Source organism: Oncorhynchus masou, chromosome 12 (genome assembly GCF_036934945.1).
Source record: "Oncorhynchus masou masou isolate Uvic2021 chromosome 12, UVic_Omas_1.1, whole genome shotgun sequence".
Lineage (NCBI taxonomy): Eukaryota > Metazoa > Chordata > Actinopteri > Salmoniformes > Salmonidae > Oncorhynchus > Oncorhynchus masou.
This window is the reverse complement of record NC_088223.1, coordinates 41,500,307-41,527,002: the sequence shown is the minus strand read 5'-3', so window position 1 is coordinate 41,527,002 and position 26,696 is coordinate 41,500,307. Positions and strand designations below refer to the sequence as shown.

The 26,696-nt window shown below is 42.6% G+C and overlaps 1 long non-coding RNA gene across 2 annotated transcripts; it reads left to right on the top strand.

Annotated features, from left to right (window-relative positions):
- The first annotated feature begins 96 nt into the window (after window positions 1-96).
- Window positions 97-6,755, top strand: LOC135550104 (uncharacterized). 2 transcript variants are annotated; one of them, XR_010457072.1, is made up of 3 exons: window positions 97-171; window positions 3,033-3,220; window positions 6,319-6,755. It is a non-coding gene; the product is annotated as an uncharacterized LOC135550104 (long non-coding RNA). The 2 variants fall into 2 exon arrangements; XR_010457071.1 differs by lacking the exon at window positions 97-171 and adding an exon at window positions 197-309.
- Window positions 6,756-26,696: the final 19,941 nt, after the last annotated feature.

The window sequence follows — 26,696 nt, the reverse complement described above, 5'->3', positions numbered from 1 at the left end:
CCGCAAGGCGGAGGAGGATTTGTGACAGCGCGCAAGGACACGCCTTCTCATTAAACCAGCAGTTTGTGCGGCTCCACCTTGTCGTCACTGCCGTGTCGTCAGTAGCGAAACGAACCGCACCGCTGCCTCTTCTACGTTAGTTGTTATACTCCCCTCTACTTAATTAACCTTGTACGTATTATTTTGTCCCCGACGGTTGTGGTGTTCTACGACAAAAAAAGCAACAGAGATGTAAAAGCAAGTTACACTACCGCATCTTCCTCGTCATTGATATGCAGCTACTGACATAACCAGGAGCGCTGGTGACAGGTATTTCGGTGTTCTAGCGACTTGTGTCTATTACGTTAGCTAGCTACGTTCAACACATTTAGCTGTTGAAACATTGTATCCTCACTAGGCTACTAGTCTGGGTACAGTCTGGGTACAGGCACAACATACTGATATTGTGTCAACGCGTAGGAAGAGAGTTAGGCTAAATGTGCATTTTCGTTATTATCCTTTAGTCTACTCAGACTGACCTAAAGCTGTCAAGTAGATCCTCGAATAACCTTCCTCGAATAGAGAATAAACCCGGGAAGAAACACGATAGGGTACCTTGTCGTCTAATTGATGCTGTTTAATGCAATTCACCTACTTTCCCATAGGGAATAATCTAAGCAAACTGCTTTTTTTAAGCTTTAACGCCAATTATCTAAACTCGTAAACTGTTTTTTTTCTCCTTTCATTTTCACAAATGTTGTAGTTTAGGGTTCTCTGGTTGAATTGCATCCTTTAGATTGGAAACATTTTCATTTTGAATTTTTACAATGATTGTGAGATACAAAGACGATGTAATAATATGTATAATATTTTTTGGTATATATTTTTTACCTTCAGCATTTTGGAAATTCTCTGGTGACCCCGTTTTCATATCAGGCTACTCTGCATGGGGTCGCTTTCCCTAGTTTGGGAACCGCTGGGCTGCATTGTAATACATACTTATCTGTAGGCCTACAGTGCTGAAGAATGAAAATACAAATAATTGACTTTATTGAGTTGGATGAATTTACAAAATAATTTATTAATAGGACGACAGTTAAATCCAATATGTCCAGTATATATTGCCCTCCATGATATTGAGATTCTATATGTTTTTTGTATATATACCCTCTATGGCCTTATGGAAATGTATGAATGCATTTCTGTGCACAGAGCTAATGCTATGGTACTTTTTGGAGAGGCCAAAGATTCACAGCGCCGTCGTGAGGTGTCTTTCCCAACAATTTGGTCACTCATCAAAACTGAGCTGATTTATACTGAACAGAAATATGAAGGCAACATGTAAAGTGTTGGTCCCATGTGTCATGAGCTGAAATAAAAAATCACAAACATTTTACTTACGCACAAATAGCTTATTTCTCTCAAATTTTGTACACAAATTGGTTTACATCCCTGTAGTGTGAGCATTTCTCCTTTGTCAAGATAATCTATCCACCTGACAGGTGTGACATTAAGAAGCTGATTAAACAGTATGATCATTACCGTGCTTCTACATCTGCATTGCTTGCTGTTTGGGGTTTTAGGCTGGGTTTCTGTATAGCACTTTGTGGCATCGGCTTTATAAATACATTTGATTGATTGATTACACAGATGCACCTTTTGCTGGGGACAGGTGCTTGGGACAATAGAAGGCCACTCTAAAATGTGCAGTTTTGTCACACAACACAATGCCAAAGATGTCTCAAGTTGAGGGAGCATACAATTGGCATGCTGACAGCAGGAATGTCAACCATAGCTGTTGCCAGAGAATTGAATGTTCATTTATCTACCATAAGCCGCCTCAACCTAGTTTTAGAGATTTTGGCATTATGGCCAACCGGCCTCACAACCGCAGACCACATGTAACCACACTAGCTCAGGACCTCCACATCCGGCTTCTTCACCTGCGGGATCCGTCTGAGACCACAACCAAAGAATTTCTGCACAAACTGTCAGAAACCTCCGGGAAGCTCATCTGCGTGCTCGACGTCATGCTGCTGACGCCAAATCCTGACTGCCATCAGAATGACGCAACAGGAACCGGCATTCATTGGAACAGGTGGCGGTTTTCCACTCCTCAATTATCCAGTGTTGGTGATGGCGTGCCCACTGGAGCCGCTTCTTCTTGTTTTTAGCTGATAGGAGTGGAATCCGTTGTGGTGGTCTGCTGCAATAGTCCATCTGTAACAAGGACGGACGAGTTGTGCGTTCCGAGATGCCGTTCTGCACACCACTGTTGTACTGCGCCATTATTTGCCTGTTTGTGGCCCCCCTTTTAGCTTGCATGATTCTTGCCATTCTCCTTGGACCTCTCATCAACAAGCTGCTTTTGCTTACAGGACTACCACTGGCTGGAAGTTTTTTGTCTGTCACACTGTTCTTGTTAAACCCTAGCCATTGTCGTGCATGAAAGCCCAGTAGGCTGGCTGTTTCTGCAATACTGGACCTGTTGTGCCTGGCACCGACAATCATACGACGCTCAAAGACACTTAGGTCACTCGTTTTGAAAATTCTAAGATTCCATCGAACAGTAACAATGCCTCGACATATGTCTACCTGCTTTATATAGCAAGCCACGGCACGTGACTCACTGTCTGTAGAAGCAAACCATTTTTGTGAACTGGGTGATGTACCTAATAAATTGTATATTACAGTACAAGTCAAGTTTGGACACACCTACTCATTCCAGGATTTTTCTTTATTTTTACTATTTTCTACATTGTAGAATAAAATCTCAACTATAAAATATATTTTGATTTGTTTAACACTTTTTTGGTTACTACATGATTCCATATGTGTTATTTCAACGTTTTGATGTCTTCACTATTATACTGCAATGTAGAGAAATGGTCAAAATAAAGAAAAACCCTTGAATGAGTAGGTATGTCCAAAGCTTTGACTGGTACTGTATTTGCACATCCGCTTGCATGTGTGTGAATGTGTGTTTCTCTTCCCTTACTCGCTCTTTGGTTCTCTCTTTCCCCCTCCTCTCTTCTCGCTCCATGGAATGGCAGTGCAGGGGAAGATGGACATCCAGAGTGGCATACAGATGGCAATGGAGACTCTCCCCTCCTCCCCCCAACAGTCGGGTACCCATCAGCAGAGCGAGCCAGAGGACGGCCAGACAGAGGGGAGTGCCAGGCCTACCGCTGACAATCACAGCAAGGACACCGAGCCAGCTGCTGGCCACCAAGATGACAAAGTAAGTCTCTATCCTTCTTCCTTCCACATCGCCTGTGTGTGTGCCTGTGTATTTATGTTGGGGTGGGGGGATCAATAATGATCCTGCCTCCAATGCACTGTTTCTGTTTGCAGGGAAGGCTTCTTCTAATGCTACATTTAAAAAAAGGGTTCCAAAAGAGAGATTTGGCTATCCCTATAGGATAACCATTTTCTGGTTTTTGGTAGAATCCTTTTTGGTTGCAGGTGAAACCCTTTTGGATTCCAGAAATGTATTTTTCTAAGAGTATAGAAAGAGACAGACCCGGGCGCTTGGCTGTTTAGTGCCGCTCACCTGTGTGTTTATCTGTGTGTGTACTGTGCCTTCAGAAAGTATTCACACCCTTTGACTTTTTCCACATTTTGTTGTGTTACAACGGAATAAAAAAAAAATATTAGATTGAGAATTTGTCGCTGGCCTTCACACAATACCCCATAATGTCAAAGTGGAATTATGTTTTTAGAAATGTTTACAAATTAATGAAAAATTAAAAAAGAGTTAGTCAATAAGTTTTCAACCCCTTTGTTATGGCTAAATAAGTTCAGGAGTAAAACATTTGATTAAGTCACATGATAAGTTGCATGGACTCACTCTTTGTGCAATTATAGAGTTTAACATACTTTTTTTAATGACTACCTCATCTCTGTAACCCACAAATGCAATTATATGTAAGGTCCCTCAGTTGAGAAGTTAATTTCAGACACCGATTCTTAAAGACCAGGGAGGTTTTTCAATGCCTCGCAATGAAGGGTGCCTATTGGTAGAGTAAAAAAAATGCAGACATTGAATATCCCTTTGAGCAAGGTGAAGTTATTAATTACACTACGTAGATACAGGCGTCCTTCCTGTCTCAGTTACTGGAGAGGAAGGAAATCGCACAGGGATTTTACAATGAGGCCAATGGTGACTTTAAAACAGTTAAGAGTTTAATGGCTATAATAGGATGGATCAACCACATTGTAGTTACTCAACAATACTATCCAAAATGACAGAGTGAAAAGAAGGAAGCCTGTACAGAAAATATTTCATAACATGCATCCTGCATCCTGCACTAAAGTAAAACTGCAAAGAATGTGGTAAAGAAATACATTTTATTTACTGAATACAAAGTGTTATGTTTGGGGGCAAATCCAACACATCACTGAGTACCAACTTTCATATTTTCAAGTATGGTGGTGGCTGCATCATGTTATGGGTATGCTTGTCATCGGCAAAGACTAAGGAGTTTTTTTTTAGGATAAAAAGAAACGGAATAGAGCTAAGCAAAGGCAAAATCCTAGAGGTAAACCTGGTTCAGTCTGCTTTCACTTTTCAGCTGGACAATAACCTAAAACACAAGGCCAAATATACACTGGAGTTGTTTACCAAGATGACATTGAATGTTCCTGAGTGGCCTAGTTACAGTTTTGACTTAAATCAGCTTAAAAATGTATGGTAAGACTTGAAAATGGCTGTCTATCAACAACCAACTTGACAGAGCTTGAAGAGTTTTAAAAATAATAATGTACCAAAATTGTACAATCCAGGTGTGCTAAGCTCTTAGAGACTTACCCAGAAAGACTCACAGATGTAATCACTGCCAAAGGGATTCTAACGTGTATTGACTTTGGGTTGTGAATATTTATGTAAATGAGATATTTCTGTATTTCATTTTCAATACATTTACAAAAATTGTGTGTAGATTGGTCAGGAATAAAAAAATGTTTAATCAATTTTGATTTTGAATTGAATAAGTCAAGAGGTTTGGATACTTTCTGAAGCCACTGTAGCTACCTAGCTAAAAATGTCTAAAGGAAATCAGGTGACACTAACCCAGACTGCTTCCTCCATTGAATTGGCATTGCTACTGTAACGTTAGCTTACAGTATTGTCTCATATATAATTTGCTATTTACATAGATAGCAAACGTTAGCTAGAAAGCTAATGAATTTAGCTAGCTAAAATGGCTCAATAGCATTTACTAAAATGGGCAATAACATGACCGTGGTAACATTAGCAGATTGCATAATATTTTTTGATTTCACCAACTTTGACAGTTCTCTTGCCTATGAATACAAATACTAGAGCTACTGTATCTTTACTGTGCTGTTAACATGCTAGCTAGCTTGCCAGGCAGCTAAGCTAAGCAGCAACGTTTGATAGCCACATAATAGCGGTTGCTTTTTAAATTCTACTGTTTTTAATCTTACCTTGTGGTATGAAAAACTGTTAGGAGAATGTTGGAGAATCCGGTTGGCTAGCTAGCTAGTTCCGTCTCGATCGTGCACTGTCTGGCCGTTACTTGCCAGCCCTGGTCCCAACAATTTTGCACCTTATAGGCAATATCAAAATGATGATAATCTAAGAAATAGCCTAGGTTAAATTACCATAGATTCTCATGTGGACCATTATATGAAGCTAGCGGTATTACCAGGCTATCTCAGCCAATATGCCAGACGTAGTTTGGAGAGAGCAGAGTTGGAAAGACTTGCATTTTCTCTTGAGCTATTTTATAGCGTCCCTGTTAGGAGTGGGAAGATTTTCAGATGGAGACAAATTTGGGTGATCAGTATTTATTTCTAGGCATGTAGTAAACTATTGCATAATAATATTTATGAAGTACATTTTCTTGTAAAAATAACTGCCAGTGATTGCCAGCCCACGCATTGGCAGACTACTCTATTTCAATGAGAACAGACATGCTAGGCACATTTGATCTCACCTGCCCATCTAGAAGAGGAGAGGTAGGTTGCTGAAGCAGTGTGAATAATGCGACAAAGAGGAACTTTTAATACAATAGATAGGTAGGCCTAGGCTAAAGCATACAAAGCAGTAAGACTACCGTTTACAAATAATCTGCGGGACAACAAAAATATTTTCATCCCAAAGTCGTCTGCCAGACCTCCCGCTCCCACCTGCAGCATGAAAAATGCAGACCGCGCCGTGCCACAATGATCTCTGTCGGGACCCGCAGCTCTTTAGTTGACAGCCTAACACGAGTAAAATAATGTCATGCTCTACCAACTGAGCTACTGAGCCTGTGCATCTAGGGCCTATGTGTTGTTTTGGGATCTCATTCTAACGAACATTTCCTCTGGAAGATCTGTTTTCACAGACACTCCGAAACCAAGAAGCTACTACTACAAAATACATTGTGATCTCTGGTGGACAACCAGAGACTTACACATCTAGAGACTTTACTCCCTGTAGATGGATTGAGTGTTTTCAACAGAGAGACAGCAAAGACATACACACGTAAATATGTACATTGCAATTCTTTTGAATGAGCGGTCGTTTATGTGCAAAGTATTTGCGTTTTATTAGCATAGTTATCAGCTGTCTGTACGATAGTGTAATTTCTTTCTCTCCCTTTACCGCTCTTTTGAATCTGCCATTTTGTGTAACAAGCCGTCATATCATTTTAGTCCACTAGGGACTTTTCATTGCATTGTGTAGTAATCAATGTGTAAACTATCCTGTTTGTGTGTTTATGTAATTCTGTGATTATTTAGTTAGTAAATAAATAAGCCAATTTGTATATCGCTGATTCGTCATTTATGCTAGGGTTTGGGCAGATTTAAAGTCAACAACGTTCAGAATGAGACTGATATGAGGTAATGAGAATTAATGAATTGACTGTGAGTTTAGTCGGGAGATAGTAAGTCGTTAAATAACTTTTCCTGTGGTGCCCCAGATTACTACATAACTAATTGTTATATGATAAATTGAATCGTGTAATAATTGAACGTGGTATGTAATTATTTTATAAAATAACGGTCAAACACATTAATGATAGTCAAGACACGACAACTCTGTGAATGAGTCCGCTTAGCATATTCACTCTCCAATCTCAACGGTCTTCATCATCATGCAGAATGACAGCAGCCTCCACTCCCCCTCCCTCCATATATACGATGTCAGGCATCAGGGCATGACAGGAACCTCAAACCTCCTCCGTCAATCATCACAGAGAGACAGTTGGCCTTGGATGACAGGAGAGCAGGCCTATGGAGACCACCAGAGTAAACACAACACGGCACACAGAGAAAAACGCACATTCTGAAGTAAGTCTCGCTATGGCAAGTCATTGATTTGAAATTCAACGACATGTGAGGACTGGTGTCATGGTGAAGAAATGAAACACTAGATGAAGATGCAGTTCTCTGATTACTTCTCCATATAGATTCAGTATTTTATGGTTTGTAATATTGTAGGCTCTTCTCTCTCTCCATTGTTGTTTGTGTTGCTGCTGTGTTTGGAGTAATGAGGCGTCTAGTGTGCTTTGAGAGAGCCAAGATACTATAGCAGCATCAACACTTGCCACTTGCCTCTCGGTGGGTGGCCCTAAGGGTACTGTATCTGTGTCATTACCCTGGCTCTCTTACATTTGTGTGTGTGTGTGAGGGAGACAAAGGAAGAAAGTGTGTGTGCGTTTTTCTGTCAAATAAAGTGGAGACACCACTGTCTGCAATTTAGTTGGGGCCGCCCCGGGGTCTGTGCCTCTCACACCGGCTGCAGCGGTATCATCAATTTTATTTGGAGAGTTTATTCATCAAGATGTCATCAGTGGAAGTGGACTAATGTTATGTTCCCCGTTAAACTGGGCTTGCATCTAGACTATACTCCTGTGTATTAGTGATTCATCATAGAGTGTGGACATCGGGTACTGATTCTGAACAGCCTCTCTGCTGTATGGCATACCTCTGCTCTCCGTTTATGTTTACGACCGTGTTTAGTACAAGTTTAATACGGTCTTTGCTCGACTGTCGTGAGTCTTACTGGACATGGATGTGGAATGTAGATCCTACGTCTTAGTTCGAGATCAGTTGTCCCCAACGGGTCGATCTTCAAGGCATTCCGAGTCGATCATCAAACATTTCTATAGAAAAGCCAACGATAATGGCATAAAGGCTTGTGCTCTTTTTTTAATTCTCTGTGTTGCGCTGTTGGCGGTAGGTGCACTTGATTCAGAAGACCCGCGCACTAGGTAAGCAAAGTGTTCCCATTTTCAACCATTTAATTTGTCGGAAAAGTCAAACTTGCCTCCCAGTGGGCCTACTGCGCTGGCCAATCGGATAGCTCAAATCACGTGCCCACCTACAGCTTCCATGACCCTGGCTACAGCAAAGTTTGATACTAGCCTATGTGAGATTTAATCTTTTAAAACCATATCCAGAGAGAGACAGTCAAATAATACAGTCAAGAGCTGCTGTTTTTATGAGTGAGTTCAAGTCTTATTCAACACTTACAAAACATAAAATGTGGTTCTCTCTACTTCCACTCACGCTGCCACTGAGATGTATGAGTAGCCAAGTGTATCGATAGCCTTGTGATTTTATTATTATTAGTAACTCTCCGTGTGTATTTCAATATCGAGGGAGTATTTCACTTTCTCTGGTCATAGGAACAACATGAATTTGTGCCAGAATTGGTGCCTAAATTGCAGACAGTGGTGACCCTGTCTGAGTCCGATGCGGTGCCAGTCGAGTTTCACCATCAGGTGGAAGACGGTGTCCCCTCTCTCCGGTCAGTCTCACCGGAGGAAAGGAACGAGGCAGACCGCCTGCTGCTCTCTCCCTCCCTCCCTCCGCTGAGATTAACGCTGTGTTCAAAACAACAAAATCTTAGATTTCAGTGCGTTCAAGACAACTACGAACTGCTACACCAACTGATCTATTTTGTTATCAAAGTTTTGAAATATAATATGGTCTGAGAAGAACAATATTGGCAGGCCAGGCATATAGCCAATAAGCTGTGATAAAACTATTATGCCTCATTCCAACAGAACTGTTTTATTAGTTTGTTTTTTAAACATGACAAAAAATATGAAAAAATCTGAGCGGTACACTCTTAGAAAAAAGGGTCCTAAAAGGCTTCTTCAGCTGTCCCCATAAGAGAACCCTTTTTGGTTTTAGGTAGAACCATTTTTGGTTTCAGGTAGAACCCTCTGTAGAAAGGAACCAAAAAGGATTATTCAAAGGGTTCTCCTTTGGGGACATCCAAAGAACCCTTAAAGGTTCTAGATGGCACCTCCCCTCCCCCCCTAAGAGTGTAGATCTCGGTTTGGTTTTGACTGCGATAGTGATCTTGACTCAGGAAGTATTGGTGACCACTGCTTTAGATAGATGTACAGCTGTGACAGGGAAATACAAGGTGTAGAAATAAAATCGGTTCAGTTTTGATTTGTAAAAAAAGAATCCCGGATTTCGGTTTCGATTATTTATTTAAGACATTAAGTGACTGCGTTATGTGGGTTGAATGCTGTAACACTGGCAAGTGTCTTCACTGACATTTTCAACCTGTCCCTGACAGTCTGTAATACCAACATGTTTTGAATAAAAGTCCCATGATGGTAGTAACTGCCCATTACTGCTGATCACTTTAATAAAATATTTCAGTTGTGTATATTACATTCGTTTTAGGCCTATTTGATGTCTTTATTTACAGTGCCTTGCGAAAGTATTCGGCCCCCTTGAACTTTGCGACCTTTTGCCACATTTCAGGCTTCAAACAAAAAGATATAAAACTGTATTTTTTTGTGAAGAATCAAGAACAAGTGGGACACAATCATGAAGTGGAACGACATTTATTGGATATTTCAAACTTTTTTAACAAATCAAAAACTGAAAAATTGGGCGTAAGGATCCGACGGCGAGTGGGTAATCTGCCTCTACCATCAGTCCTATTAGCCAACGTACAATCATTGGATAACAAAATAGATGAGCTATGATCACAAATATCCTGCCAACGGGACATTAAAAACTGTATCTTATGTTTCACAGAGTCGTGGCTGAACAACAACATGGATAAAATACAGCTGGCAGGCTTTACGCTGCATCAGCAAGATAGAACAGCTGCCTCCGGTAAGACAAGGGGTGGCAGTCTGTGTATATTTGTGAACAACAGCTGGTGCACTAAATCTAATATTAAGGAAGTTTTGCTCGCCTGAGGTAGAGTATCTCATGATACGCTGTTGACACACTATTTACAAAGAGAGTTTTCATCTATATTTTTCGTAGCTGTCTATTTACCACCACAAACCTGTCTGCAGTCAATGATCTGTATAAGGCCATAAGCAAACAGAAAAACTCTCATCCAGAGACGGCACTCCTAGTGGCCAGGGACTTTAATACATGGAAACTTAAATCCGTTTTACCTACCAGCATGTTAAATATGCAACCACAGGAGAGAAAAAAACTCTAGACCACCTTTACTCCACACACAGAGACGCGTACAAAGCTCTCCCTCGCCTTCCATTTGGCAAATCTGACCATAATTCTATCCTCTTGATTCCTGATTACAAACAAAAACTAAAGCAGGAAGCACCAGTGACTCGGTCAATAAAGAAGTGGTCAGATGACACAGATGCTAAGCTACAGCACTGTTTTGCTAGGTTTCTTCCGATGGCATTGAGGAGTACACCACATCAGTCATTGGCTTCATCAATAAGTGCATCGATGACATCATCCCCACAGTGACCGTACGTACACACCCCAACCAGTAGCCTTGGATTACAGGCAACATCCGCACTGAGCTAAAGGGTAGAGCTGCTACTTTCAAGGAGCAGGACTCTAACCCGGACGGATGGTTATAAGAAATCCCGTTATGCCCTCAGACGAACCATCAAACAGGCAAAGCGTCAATACAGGACTAAAATTGAATCGTACTGCACCAGCTCCGACGCTCGTCGGATGCAAACTATTACAGACTGCAAGGGGAAGTACAGCCACGAGCTGCCCAGTGACAAGCTAAATTACTTCTATGCTCGCTTCGAGGCAAGCTACACAAAGCATGCATGAGAGCTTAGCGACTGTGTGATCATGCTCTCCTTAGACGATGTGAGTTAAACCTTTAAACAGGTCAACATTCACAAGGCCGCGGGGCCAGATGGATTACCTTGACTTGTATGCACCGACCAACTGGCAAGTGTCTTCACTGACATTTTCAATCTGTCCCTGACAGTCTGTAATACCAACATGTTTCAAGCAGACCACCATAGTCCCTGTGCCCATGAACACTAATGTAACCTTCCTAATTGACTACCGACCCATAGCACTCACGTCTGTAGCCATGAAGTGCTTTGAAAGGCTCGTCATGGCTCACATCAAAACCATTATTCCAGAAACCATAGACCCACTCCAACTTGCATACCGCCCAACAGATCCACAGATGATGCAATCTCTATTGCACTCAGCTGTCTATTCCCACCTGGACAAAAGGAATACCTATGTGAGAATGCGATTCATTGACTACAGCTCAGTGTTCAACCCCATAATTCCCTCAAAGCTCATCACGAAGCTAAGGACCCTGGGACTAAACACCTCCCTCTGCAACTGGATCCTGGACTTCCTGACAAGTTCCTTGGTGTCCACATCACCAACAAACTATCATGGTCCAAACACACCAAGATAGTCGTGAAGAGGGCACAACAAAGCATATTCTCCCTCAGGAGACTGAAAAGATTTGGCATGTGTCCTCAGATCCTCAAAAAGTTCATCTGATGCAGCACTCCATCACTCTGCTTCTTTGTAAAATAGCCCTTACACAGCCTGAAGGTGTGTTGGTTCATTGTCCTTTTGAAAAACAAATGATAGGCCCTCTAAGCACAAACCAGATGGGATGGCGTATCGCTGCAGAATGCTGTGGTAGCCATGCTGGTTAAGTGTGCCTTGAATTCTAAATAAATCAAAGACAGTGTCACCAGCAAAGCACCCCCACACAATAACACCTCCTCCTCCATGCTTTAAGGTGGGAAATATGCATGGGGAGATCATCCGTTCACCCACACACCGCGTCTGACAGACACGGCGGTTGGAACCGAAAATCTCCAGTTTGGACTACAGACCAAAGGACACATTTCCACCGGTCTAATATCCATTGCTCATGTTTCTTGGCCAAAGCAAGTCTCTTCTTCTTATTGGCGTCCTTTAGTAGTGGTTACTTTGCAGCATGAAGGCCTGATTCACACAGTCTCCTCTGAACAGTTGATGTTGAGATGTCTGTTACTTGAAGCATTTATTTGGACTGCAATTTCTGAGGCTGGTAACTCTAATGAACTTATCCTCTGCAGCAGAGCTAACTCTGGGTCTTCCATTCCTGTGGTGGTCGTCATGAGAGCTAGTTTCATCATAGCACTTGATGGCTTTTGCGACTTTCATGTTTTTAAGTAATGATGGACACTCCTACCTTAACACAACACAACTGATTGTCTCAAACGCATTAAGAACGAAAGATATTCCACAAATCAAGGCACACCTGTGCATTCCAGGTGTCTACCTCATGAAACTGGTTGAGAAAATGCCAAGAGTGTGCAAAGCTGTCATCAAGGCAAAGGGTGACTATTTGAAGAATCTCAAATATACAAATATATTTTGATTTGTTTAACACCTTTTTTTTTTTTTTTTTTTTACTAAATGATTCCATATGTGTTATTTCATAGTTTTGATGTCTTCAATATTATTCTATAATGTAGAAAATACTAAAAATAAAGAAAAACCCTTGAATGAGTAGGTGTTCTAAAACTTTTGACCGGTAGTGTATGTAGCCTCGCTACTTTTATTTTCCTGCTGCTATTATAACTGTTTGTTAATTACATTTTTTTTCTTATCTATTTTTTAATTAACAGTTACTTTTATTAACTTCATTGTTGGTTAAGGGCTTTTAAGTAATAATTTCACTCTACACCTGTTGTATTCGGCACATGTGATTTGATTTGATCACGCATTCTTCTGTCTGTTTCTCTCTGTCTCAGACCGTACAAGTAGGCACTCAGTGGATAATGGTCATTGTAGTTAATTTAGCGCAGAAAACATGGTAATTATGTGTAATATTGGCCTGTTGGAAACTACAACTCCCTACCACATCGCTCAGTTCCGGCTTGATCTGATTTATATCTAGATAACAACATTGCACTCACAGAAATGAAAAAAAAATGAAATTGAACCGATGTCAGTCAATTACTTGTTTAAAAACTGGAAAATAACAGCACTATGAGTCCTTCACTGTGTTCTTCTGGACTTTATGTTTTGTGTCATTACAGCACACATTCTTTGTTGAACTCGCACAGAATACTAAGCTAGCTGGCCACCACGCTCTGCTAAGCTAGAGTATTTGGTTATTTGGAATTTTACTATAATTGGTGTCATAACAGTCTAGTGACCTTTTAAACTCATTAACGGCGCTGGAAGGCAGAATGTCCCCTAGTAAGCACAAATCTTAAACCACACGTAGGAGTTGAGCTGATTCTGCAATTTAATAAAAATAATTTTGCTCCATTTTGGTGTGTGTATATATCTGTTCTCTCAGAAAAGTTTTTTGTTTGTTCTCATAAGCATATAATGGAGAGTGATAATTCAGAACATTGGTAATTTGCGGTCTGTTTTCATTAAGGATGACTCATTTGGGAGAAAGCTTTTAAACACGGAGTGGAATTGTTATACCGGCAATTATGTCTGGTGTATTTGATTACGAAGATGACATACATGCTAATTCAGAAAGCGAGGTTACAAATTATATTAAACTGCTCACCACGTAAACTGGGTGTGTTTGAAAATGAACAAAATCCGTAGCGTAAGCAAAATGAATGTTTAGCAGATGAGATTTATTTGATTTTAGCCAGCTAGAGTAGGTTTTGATTAAATGGGACTCTTTGCTTTAATCTCATTGCTTTAATATAAAACTATTACAGATGAGGGTGAATTGGTTGGTAATTTATTTTGTCATTTGTTGGCCAGATGCTTTCAATCTTCAATCTATGCCTTGGGTCTATGGATTCCCTGATTTTTCCATTCAGCCGACCTAAAGCTCCAGAACAGATGGTCTGTCACCTTGCTGTATGGTTAAGCTGGATAAATCCCCAGCTAAACCAGTGATAGTGTTTAACACAGGTTGCTGTCGTTAAAGCTCCTGGCTAAGTATCCTATGATAATAGCACACCAATTTCTTTATCACTATTCACTCTGAAGTCTGGGAGTGTTTTTGAGCCTGTCTCCCTGGAATGGAGAGAGACTGCTGAACTGTGCTCCTCACGACAGAAGGTGTCTGATCTGTACCTTCAACTCTCGGATGCACGTGCTCCCCCTTTTTTTTGTGGCTACATTGACTGCATTTGACACTATTACTGCGCTGCTCGTTTCGACGTTTGGCCCTGGTCAAAAGTAGTGCACTAAATAGAGAATTGGGTGTCAATTGGGACGCAGTCGTTATTACCGCTTTGGGGAATTGTGATCATGGTTCGGAAACGATAGCTAAGGCTGCGTTTGGAAAGGCAGCCCAACTATGATCATTTTTCCACTAATTGGTATTTTAACCAATCACATCAGATCTTTTCACATCAGTTCGGAGCTGAACTGAGCAATTTGTGAGGAAAAGTATCAGAATCAGACTGCCTGTCTAAACACAGCCTAATATTCATGAAAAGTAGATATGGTGGCTTTCCTCACACTTTCCCTATAAATAATTTCCATGAAATGTACTTTTTTTTTGCCCGCCTCGACTTCATTATTTGTTTATACATTACCCATTCCCCAAATACTGAAGTCAAATATTTCCTCCCTCTGTCCCACGTCGTTCTGGTTTATGTTAGAATGTGGACGTTTGAGCGAAATGCAGACTGACACACTGAACAAACCCTCCTGCCTAGCACCCGTCCCCACAACAGCGCAGATTAACTCTCTGCCTCAATTACCTCGGCACTGGTGCCCCCGCACATTGACTCTGTACCGGTACTTCCTGTATAAAGCCTGGCTATTGTTATTTTACTGCTGCTCTTTAATGATTTGTTACTTTTATCTCTTACTTTTGTTGTTGTTATTTTCTTAAAACTGCGTTGTTGGTTGAAGGCTTGTAAAAAAAAGCGTTTCACAAATACAATTTGATCTGATTTTTGATTGGCTATGCCCTGGTAATTACCTTGTTATATCTCCTCCCACACATGCTTTTGAAGCTCTAAGAGTATCCCCGCATGCCACCGATCCCACCAGCCTTTCTCCGGGTATTGCTGGGGCCGGCCTCGATCCTCCGCCAGGATCCAGAAGCACGGGTTAATCAATCAAAACCCCTTACAAAATCGAACTGATTGTTTTTACTTGGATGGCACTATGACGAAGTGTCTTATGTTTAGAATTGAGCTTCATACTCTTTCTACTCTGTGTTTCAGACTCTTAATTGCCTCGTGATAATTGACCATAAGTTAATGAGCCTCTCTTGAAGAGGAAGCACAGTTTAAGTATGTACACCACTTAACTACAGTAATGAAATGAAAGGCTGTAACTCATATCACATAACGTCGAAGGGCTTCTATCTATCGAACTCTATCAGGAAGGACACAACCCACTGTGCACAGACAGTCAATTCAACGTCTATTTTAGGTTTGCTTTTGGTTGAGCTGTCAACTAATGTGAATTCAATGTGAAATCAACAAGGAAATTTTAGGTCAAAAGTTGGGTGGAGGGAAAAAAACCAAAATGCCCTGACATTGATGACTTTTTGCAAATCCAATCAGTTTTCCATGTTGATTCAACGTCAAAATCAATTCAAGGACCTGCAGCGCCTTTGCTCTATTTGCTCATCCAGTGGATGCAGTTGAATTGTTGGGACTGTAGGCCCAATCCTATTGAGATACATGTGTTTAGCTCAAAGATGTGAGGAATTCATCCATTGTAGATATGCACAGTCAAGTTGTGTGTGTGTGTGTGTGTGTTCAATGTTCTGCATCCTCCCCTCAACACACACACACACACACACACACACACACACACACACACACACACACACACACACACACACACACACACACACACAGCTCCGTAAAACTCTATTAGCTTCTGTCACAACACATTTATCCCTCATCTGTTTCTCAAAGCATCGTGGAGCAAGGGGTTGCTCTCTGTGGCAAAGTGGGCTCCTTTTAGTTTTTTCGTTCGCTCGAATGGAGCACGATAGCAAGGGCCAAGCCATCTCAGACTCTTGTCCAAATCAGTGATTTTTTTTTACCCTAAAATAGCCCTGCTGTCAGCTCGCCTTAGGAGCCCTGGCCTCTGAGAGCCAGTTAACGGGATCAGTGCTCACTGGAGTGTGTGGCTCAGTGGTAAGACATGGCGTTGGTGACACGTTCCTCCTTTGATGGGATCATGGCTCGCTCCTAATCCCCCTCTGTCCGTCTAACCTGAGCGGCTAGATCCAGGAGATCCAGGGGTGCCACCTGTTCCCCACTTCCCCTCACTACATTTTACCTATAGTCGTTTCTCAAATGGTACGGGGGGGGGGTAAAGTTTCCACTGAATGGTATTTTTATACTTTGGGTGGCTATGTATGGTTCTGTTTAATGTTGGGCTTGTTCTCTGAGCTCTCATGAATTGTGATGAGCTCAGCTAGCACATGTACGGTTTAAGTGAGACTTAACGTACCGAATCTTGGTGACACAAGTTACTTTGTTTTGGCCTCGCGGTGCAATTCTTGTACTGCCCATCGCCCAGCCGTACTGCCCAGTCCTCTTCTTTGAAAATATGTAGAACATTATGTTCACAAAGTCAAGTTGGGGATACAGACCCATTATCGCGTTGTGGCTTTTTAGTCAAAAAATGTGCAATGATAGAGGGATGGAAGGGAGGAGAGCTTTATTGAAAGGGAGGATGGAAGGGAGGAGCGCTTTATTGAAAGGGAGGATGGAAGGGAGGAGCTCTTTATTGAAAGGGAGGATGGAAGGGAGGAGCGCTTTATTGAAAGGGAGGATGGAAGGGAGGAGCGCTTTATTGAAAGGGAGGATGGAAGGGAGAAGCGCTTTATTGAAAGGGAGGATGGAAGGGAGGAGCGCTTTATTGAAAGGGAGGATGGAAGGGAGGAGCGCTTTATTGAAAGGGAGGATGGAAGGGAGGAGCGCTTTATTGAAAGGGAGGATGGAAGGGAGGAAAGGGAGGATGGAAAGGAGGAGCGCTTTCTTTGCATATTAAACTGGTGATATTCAGCATGACAAATTGCCTTTGAGGGGAACATGAATGGCCCGCATGTTTAACTAACCCCACATTTGGCTCGTTGGCTGCTTATTTGGCTTCGTAAAGGGGCCTGTTCATGCAGCCCGTGACGGCTACGGTCATCATTCAAACTTGCACCGTTACATTCCTTTTTTGATTCCCCTTTCCTCGCTCTCATTTTTGAATAGGAGTTTAATGTGTCCTCGTCCTGGCCAGCCTGCTTGTATTAAACCCCATTAGTTACACATTGTCTCAGCCACAGGCTGTCAACACAACGCGCTAAGGCAGGACAGTAATAATAGTCTTCCCTTTCTACTCTTATCCCCAAAATGAATTCCCCGTGTGTGTATTGCGTATGCCTGTGTATTGTGTATGTCTGTGTGCGCGCGTACACATGATTGCTCTTTAAACCCAACGTTGTGTGGTAATTGCACCTTACGCACAACACTTAAACCCTATTAAAAATATCAACGTATTGCCTATGCTGGTCATTCAACTCATAAGGAGAGCAAACCACACATATGGAAAGATGACCTCAGTTCAGATTGCAGCAACAGATGCTCCAGACAGTGTTTAGTGGTGACATCTCCACTCAAGTATTTCACTCTGGAAAATCTGTTTCCATTTGGAAGGGCCACATAAATAATTATAATCAAGCACTATTTGAATCAATATTTTCCGGTGTTTAGATGATATTTGGCACTCGATCTCAATAACATCTTGAGGAAGCGAAAAAGAGCCAGACTCTGCACCACTGATTTCCAAACAAACAGGAAATTGAAAGACGTAACCCAAAACTGTCGAACGCGGAATATATTAAATCAAATCCTACAACAATTCATGAAAAACACAATTCTTATTGTACTCCCAACATGCGTGTCTTTTAGATTTGTGTTCATAACAAAGTAATTGCATTGTGAAGAAAAAAATCACTCAAACTGCATTGTTGAATGCATTGTTTTTGCACTGCGTGAAAAAATGTGTTTCTGAACTTCCAACAACCTGAACCCATCTATAGGATACATGATATGTGCTGTTTGACGTCTTTCCTTCACACCGCATATAAAGTACCTACTAATGATCATTAAACACACCGTTGTACCATTGGCACAGTAGGGAGCCCAGGTTTCTTAACACACTTTTAAGCCCTGCATGTGTGCAATGTAGAGCCTACCCAGGGTAGATCCAAAATGGCATTTTTTATATTGCACTACTTTTTACCAGTGGGATGAACACTACCTCACCACGTGCCACGACATCGTTATGGTAACCCACAGGCTCTGTCATAATAAGTGCAAACGCCTCCCTCCCATTCCCCAGGAGTCTGTAATATATATTCATGCCCCATTAGGCACCTCCGAGGTGCAGCAGTTTCTGCGTATGCTGACTCATTACCACGAGAGAGAGATTGAGAGAGGGAGACGTGTACACACGCATACACACACATGCATATGTACACACACACACACACACACACACACACACACACACACACACACACACACACACACACACACACACACACACACACACACACACTATCTCAGTAGATAATGTCAATATAAGCCTACTGTACCACCATCAAAAGATTCAAAGGGGGAAAAAGAAGTGTGTTTGGTGCTCTGTTCATGTACTCAAAGAGAGGATGATATGCTTTTCATTTTCAAAGCCGTGAACAAAGGACTGCCTACCTTGCCTCGTCTATGTAGATTGTGTCCTGCAAAAAGGTTTGTCAAAAAAAAAATATATTTTTTTGAATATGTCATTATCAATTGCTAAATGACTGCTCTGTTGTTCCTTCTACAGTTTTAGTGATGGTATTAATTAGGTAAACTGCCATTCCACTTAAGCAATAAGGCCAGAGGGGGTGTGGTATATGGCCAATATACCATGGCTAATGGCTGTTCTTACAGACGATGCAATGTGGAGTGCCTGTACACAGCTCTTAGCCGTGGTATATTGGCCATATACCACAAACCCCTGAGGTGAATTATTGCTATTATAAACTGGCTACCAACGTAATTAGAACAGTACAGATAAATATTTAGTCATGCCCGTGGTATACAGTCTGATATACCATGGCTGTCAGCCAATCATCATTCAGGGCTCAATCAACCCAGTTTATAATTAAGCAATAAGGCCAGAGGAGGTGTGGTATACGGGCCATATATCACAAACCCCAGAGGTGCCTTATTGCGTAATTATAAACTGGTTACCAACGTAATTAGAGCAGTAAACAAGTCATTTTTTTGTCATACCTGTTGTATAGGCTTTCAGCTAATCAGCATTCAGGGCTCAAACCACCCAGGTTATAATTAACTGTATACTATGGCGCTCCGATGTAATGCACCAATTAGACTACTAAAGAGAGAATGGTAGTTAAGTTATTACTTCTGAAGCAAGAATAGATGTGCTTATTTAAAGGAAGGAGTTGTATGTGAAGGTATGCTAGACGTTCCGTCTCATGAAAGGGAAGCACAATGACTCTCAGCCTGTGTTGGCACTGTTGACATCACAGATATGATGCTGTAGTGCAGGGAAAGCTATTGCTATTCAACATAGCCCTATCCCAAAGTGTCAGTGATTCCTCTGATTGTTCTGCACAAGGTAGTTCACATCTTGATATATACTTATACAGTGGGGCAAAAAAGTATTTTGTCAGCCATCAATTGTGCAAGTTCTCCCACTTAAAAAGATGAGGCCTGTAATTTTCATCATAGGTACACTTCAACTATGACAGACAATGAGAAAAAAAATCCAGAAAATCACATTGTAGGATTTTTTATGAATTTATTTGCAAATTATGGTGGAAAATAAGTATTTGGTCACCTACAAACATGCAAGATTTCTGGCTCTCACAGACCTGTAACTTCTTCTTTTAATAGGCTCCTCTGGCCTCCACTCGTTACCTGTATTAATGGCACTTGTTTGAACTTGTTATCAGTATAAAGGACACCTGTCCACAACCTCAAACAGTCACACTCCAAACTCCACTATGGCCAAGACCAAATAGCTGTCAAAGGACACCAGAAACAAAATTGTAGACCTGCACCAGGCTGGGAAGACTGAATCTGCAAAACGACATAAGGTCATGCGTGTATACATTTTAACTGCGGGTGGTCCCGGTAATCGAACCCACTATCCTGGCGTTGCAATCGCCGTTCTCTAGCGACTGAGCTAAAACGGACCACTGATCACAGTGCAATAAGAACAGGTCAGTGTCTCTGACTTTCCTATCGGACCTGTAACGTTTGCCGTCAGAGGTGTCCAGCAGTAGAGAGAGAGAGGGAGAGAAAAGATCCCTGACTAATCCAGATTGCTCTCTATTCCAGGCCATCCCTGCTGACTTAATCCTCTCATTCACTCCACTGTTTTGGCACAACTTGACACTGGGGTATTCTTGGGAGTCCTCCTCCAACCAAACGGGAATATTCCACATCTGCACTCACGGCCTCTGTCCCAAAGCCCACGCCCCTCATCAAGATTAGCCTATAGAGGCCCGTTTCTGCCACCGTCACCGTTTCTGCCACCCCCCCCCCCCACACACACACACACACACACAGTCCTTGCCCCCAGGGTAGAGGGATTAGGTGTGCGTTGAGTAACACCTGTGATGATGGTAATCACTGGACTTAGAAGGCCGTAACAAGGCTTTAAAGAAGAGAGAGCAGGGAGTGAGTGATTGAGTTAGTGACACATTGGAACGGACAGGTCAATTCCATTACAACTGTGGGAGTGGATTGCGGGCAAGGAAGGACTTATGCTCTGCATGGGAAGTGGGAAACACTCTTCGTCTTTAGGCATCGGCTGATACTTTTAGCACTCCCTTTAGAATGGCTCTTATACTAACAAGTTCTGTGCATAGAATATCTGATATGGGATTTGGTGGACTTGCTCCTATTCAGCCAAAAGTGAGGTCAGGGCTCTGTGCAGGCCAGTCAAGTTCTTCCACACAGATCTTGACAAACCATTTCTGCATGGACCTTGCTTTGTGCACAGGGGCATTGTCATGCTGAAACAGAAAAGGGCCTTCCACAAACTGTTGCCACAAAGTTGGAAGCACAGAATCATCTAGAATGTCATTGTATGCTGTAGCGTTAAGATTTCCCTTCACTAGAAACTAAGGGGTCTAGCCTGAACCATGAAAAACAGCCCCAGATCATTATTCCTCTTCCACCAAACTTTACAGTTGGCACTATGCATTGGGGCAGATACTGTAGCGTTCTCCTGTCATCCACCAAACCCTGATTCGTCCATCTGACTGCCAGATGGTGAAGCGTGATTCATCACTCCAGACAATGTGATTCCACTGATCCAGACTCCAATGGCAGCGAGCTTTTCACCACTCCAGCCAACGCTTGGCATTGTGCATGGTGATCTTAGGCTTGTGTGTGGCTGCTCGGCCATGGAAAACCATTTCATGAAGCTCCAGACAAACCGCTATTGTGATGACGTTGCTTCCAGAGGCAGTTTGGATCTCTGTAGTGAGTGTTGAAACCGATGACAGCCTATTTTTATGTGCTACGCGCTTCAGGACTCAGCGGTCCCGTTCGGTAAGCTTGTGTCTCCTACCACTTCTAGGAGCAGTTGTTGCTCCTAGATGTTTGCACTTTACAATAACAGTACTTACAGTTGACCGGGGTCAGCTTTAGCAGGACAGAAATTTGACAACCTGACTTGTTGGAAAGATGGCATCCTATGACGGTGCCATGTTGAAAGTCACTGAGCTCTTCATTAAGGAAACTCTTCTGCCAATGTTTGTCTTAGGAGATTACATGGCTGTGCGCTCGATTTTATACACCTTAAAGAAACAGGTGTGGTTGAAATAGCCAAATCCACTAATTTGAAGGGGTATCCACATACTTTTGTATATAGTTAGGAGACACATGGTTGATTGACTGGCAATGAGCAAGGGACAGTTACAGTATGTGAAAGTGTGTGCATTTTCAGGAATAGGTTGTAGTGCACTCTATAGGCTACAAGGACAGAAATACAGAGTTTGGTTGAGAATGCAGGGCCCGAAATGGATGTGGTGCCTAAGGTTAATAAATCCCATTTACAATTTGCAGGCCTGGAAATATTCCTCCCTCTCTCTCTCTCCTCCTCCTCTCTGCCCTCCTTCTATTTCTCTCTCTCATCCCGCCCTCTCTCCCCTCTCTATTTCACTATCCCTCCTCTCCTCCCACCCTCCCTCTCTCACCCTCTCAATTTCTCTAACCCTCCTCTCATCCCGCCCTCTCTATTTTCTTTCTCTGTATTTCTTCTCCTCAGTTAGCAGCCGAAATAAGCGTTCTCATTCAACAGAGCTACTGGGCCGAGGACATATCATTCAAAGATACCCACGTGGAGAGCATTGCCCAGCACACTACCATTCCAGTACCAGTACCTCCATATAGCTCAGTACATCTCAGTCTAACCCTGCATCGCTAATCCCTCACTTATGTCATCGCAAGGTGATCCTTCCTCACTTAGTCTTGAGTTACTCGATCCTCGTGCAAGACAGTTTACTCCATTTTTTCCTAGGCTTGATTGGATTGTTGTGAGTTTTAGGGATGTTTATTAATTACACTCTTAGAAATGAAAGGGTTCCAAAAGGGTTCTTTGGTTGTTCCCAAAAGGAGAACCCTTTTTGGTTCCAGGTAGAATCCATCTGTAGATTGGTTCTATCTGCAACCAAAAATGGTTCTTCAAAGAGTTCTCCTATGGGGACAGCCAGAGAACCCTTTAAGCTTCTCAATGCGGTCTTTTTGACCTGCTGAAAATGTTAGTCCTTTCTAACAAACACAGGCCTAACATGTAAGTATGGAGATGTCAGGGAAGGCCATCTAGAGAGATCATGGGCGGCAGGTAGCCTAGCTGTCAAGAGCGAGCCAACGAAGGTTGAAAATCTGTCTGTGACCTTGAGCAAGGCACTTAACTCTAATTGCTCCTGTAAGTCTCTCTGGATAAAAGTGTCTGTTAAATGCCCCAAAAAACAATAATACAAATGAAAGTAGAAATCCCAACCAGAAGTGAGTCTAGGGATTCAGAGAAGCCTGAATCCAACAGTATTCACAATGACCCACTAAGAGCCAAAAGGAATTAGACAATATCTGAGAGAAACATGAGGGAAAGTGCCCTCTGCAGCACTGATACAATGTCAGTGTAACTGAACTCACAGTGCAATACAGACAAAGACGAAAGACGAACAGAGGAGTCTCATGGCCTCTGGACTGTAGAATGGCCATGAGACCGGGCAGCCTAAAACTCTGATAGAGGACACCTCAACTGTGAGTACATTTTAGTATTTTAGTATTGCTGCAGGTGGGGATTGTGGTAAAGAATACGTTTTTATTTGAATAAAAAACGTGTTTTTAAGGTAGACTTGCTCAGAGGCAATATAGTAATAATGAGGTAATAAATGGTAATGGTCCGCAACTTATCTCTCAAAAATGTCTGGAATTAGACTGCGGATAGGCATTGCACTGTACTAGAATGCACAGCCACGGTTCCATCTGCCATCAAAGTCCCTCTCTCCATATTGCCACCGTTGCATCATAATGCAAATGGTTGAAATCCAAATATGTAACAGTGGCACTGGCCATCTGTCTCCCTGTGACCTTCTTGTCCCCTGCGTGTGTCTGCCCTGCCCAGCCCAGCTCACCCCTGTCTCTGCTTCACTGTAATGCTGCAGCAGGTTGGTGAGTCTGTTTCCTGTGTTCCAAATGGCAACCTATTCCCTATCTAATGCACTACTTTTGACCAGGGGCAACGTGCGCCCATTGTTCTCCTTGAAGAAGACCTTGACGTCCTGGGTGCGTGTCATGTAAAAGTCCTCGCCCTTGTAGGTTGGTCTCTGGTCAAAAGCAGTGGACTATATAGGGATTGGGAATAGGTTAACATTTGGGAGGCTGGCTGTGAGTCTGTGATGTAAGGGACACTCCTGTCACAGGCCAGAACAGCATATATTAATCTCGCGTCGTTCTGTCTGTCGGTCAGTCAGTGAGAGAGGGTAACTGTAGGAAAGACTCGGCTCAGCAGTTGGGCCAAAGACAGTCCTGCGTTCCAAAAATGGCTCCCTATTCCCTACGGGCCTTGGTCAAAAGTAGTGCACTATAAAGGGGATAGATTGCCATTTGGGACACCCTCGGTAACACGCCCCCCTGTCAGTAAGCCAGCTAGTCAGTCGGCCATGGCCGGAGGTTGAGTGGCGTACAGTGGGACGCTGAGCTTACAGTCTTCGGCACGGAGCACAGACATGTCTGTCTACCTCATTCATTGCATCTTTCTCTGATGTAAGAGACCAATAGATTGGGATGTAAGTCTGAGAGAAAGAAACAGGGTTGAATTACATGGTAACGTGTTTCAGGGCATTTTGTTTATATTGTCGGCCAATGTTTGCGTTGAGCGAGTATGGGGAAGGGTGACTGGAAACCGCATGAATGTGTCAGCGCAGACGCAGTGCGTATCTCCTGATTTGACAAGTTTGCATGCATCTCCCATTTTATATTCATGTGCATTGTGTAACATAAATCAAGTGTCACTCCCAGAGTTTGGCTGACCTGCATCAGTCAGTTGGTCCAGGGGACAGCTGAGCTGACGTTCACGGAGCAGGAGAGTTAGGGCCTTTCCCTTAGTTACTGTGTTTGGCCGGGTCGTATTTACAGTACACCCTGCTAGCCACTATGGTTGCGTACCAAATGGCACCCCGTCTCCCATATAGTGCACTACCTTTGACCAGAGCCTTATGGTTCCAACCTGGGTAACCAGCTGTGCAGTGAGGAAAGGTTTTCATGCACAGCTTGAGCGCCTGCCGGGCAGAAATAACAACAGCGGCTCTCTGACCTCTCACTCTCCTTTAACAGCCGCCTGTAAAACCATGGTAAATAACGGGGCAGTCGCCTGCAACAAGGCCAAGCGTCTCCTCTTTCTAGTCCCTCCGATGCTGCCTGGCCAAATGGAGCAGAGAAACGTGTGTGTGTGTGTGTGTGTGTGTGTGAAGGTAGTGAGGGCCGAGGGTCAGATCAATGGCTGCTGGTTAACACTGTGCATCTGAGGTTATGTCCTTAGCTACCCCAGCATTAGAAAGCCTTATATGATTGAGGCAGTCTGCTTAGTGGCGTTAACATCTTTACCACAGGCTGCAGGGTATGCTTTGGCTGGAGCAGAGCCATGATGGGATTCTGATGGTCTGATTTTTGACTAGCCTAATTCTTTCAATGTGTAGCTGTAATATAAGCCTCGCTGTGTCATTTTCATACAATTTTAATTACTTCTTTAGTATTGCTGCGTTTCCTCCCCAAGAATGCTAATCATGTCCCAAATGCCAACCATAACACACATAACAAACAGGAAATTAATTTAGAAAATATATTTTTTTATGGATACTCATTTAAAAAGTTCTTCACTTTTGATGTGTATCTGAACTGATGGGCCTCATAACTACACTGAACAAAAATATAAATGCAACATGTAAAGTGTTGGTTTCATGAGCTGGAATAAAAAATACCAGAAATGTTCCATACTCACAAAAAGCGTATTTCTCTCAAGTGTTGTGCACAAATTTGTTTACATGCCTGTCAGTGAGCATTTCTCATTTGCCAAGATAATCCATCCACCTGACAGATGTGGCATATCAAGAAGCTGATTTAAACAGCATGATCATTACACAGGTGCACTTTGTGCAGTTTTGTCACACAACACAGTGTCACAGATGTCTGAATTTTTGAGGGAGCGTTCAATTGGCATGCTGACTGCAGGAATACCCACCAGAGCTGTTGCCAGATAATTGAATGTTAATTTCTATAACATAAGCTGTCTCCAATGTCATTTCAGAGAATTTGGCAGTATATCCAACCAGCCTTATAACCGCAGACCACGTGTAACCCCGCCAGCCCATGACCTCCACACCTGCGGGATCGTCTGGGGGGGAATATGAATTTATTACTGTCTGTAATAAAGCCTTTTTGTGGTGGAAAAACTCATTCTGATCGGTTGAGCCTAGCATCTCCCCGTGGGTGGGCCTGGCTGCCAAGTGGGTGGGCCTATGCCCAAGCCCCACCCTGTTCACTGGCACTCCAGACAGCAGTGTCCTGTCATGAGGGGACATTCACATTTCAAAATGAGTGGCTGCAAGTCCCAATGAGGAATCACATTGCAGATGGTCAGTTTACGAAAGTGTGTGTGCGTGTTTATTTGTCAACACTTATGCTGTTAGGCCCCCCTGTTGAACCACTTAAAGGATTCTATTTAACGGGTCAGCCAAGGAATTAATCAAGGATTTAATTGGAATCCACAAGTGGAGTGACATGATTTATGCAAATGAGGTGCTTAATATGCAGGCCTGCGTCTGACGTGCAAATTGAAAAAGGCTTATCCCGCCCACGCCGGCTCGTGGTTTCATTACAGTAAATTAGAGAGTGATAATAATATTAATATTGGCCAACCGAAGCTATACTCACTGCCCCAAGGCGGAAAATAAAGAGGCGGATGTTTTCACTGGTAGTCAGTCACTCAGTCAGGGAATGCTT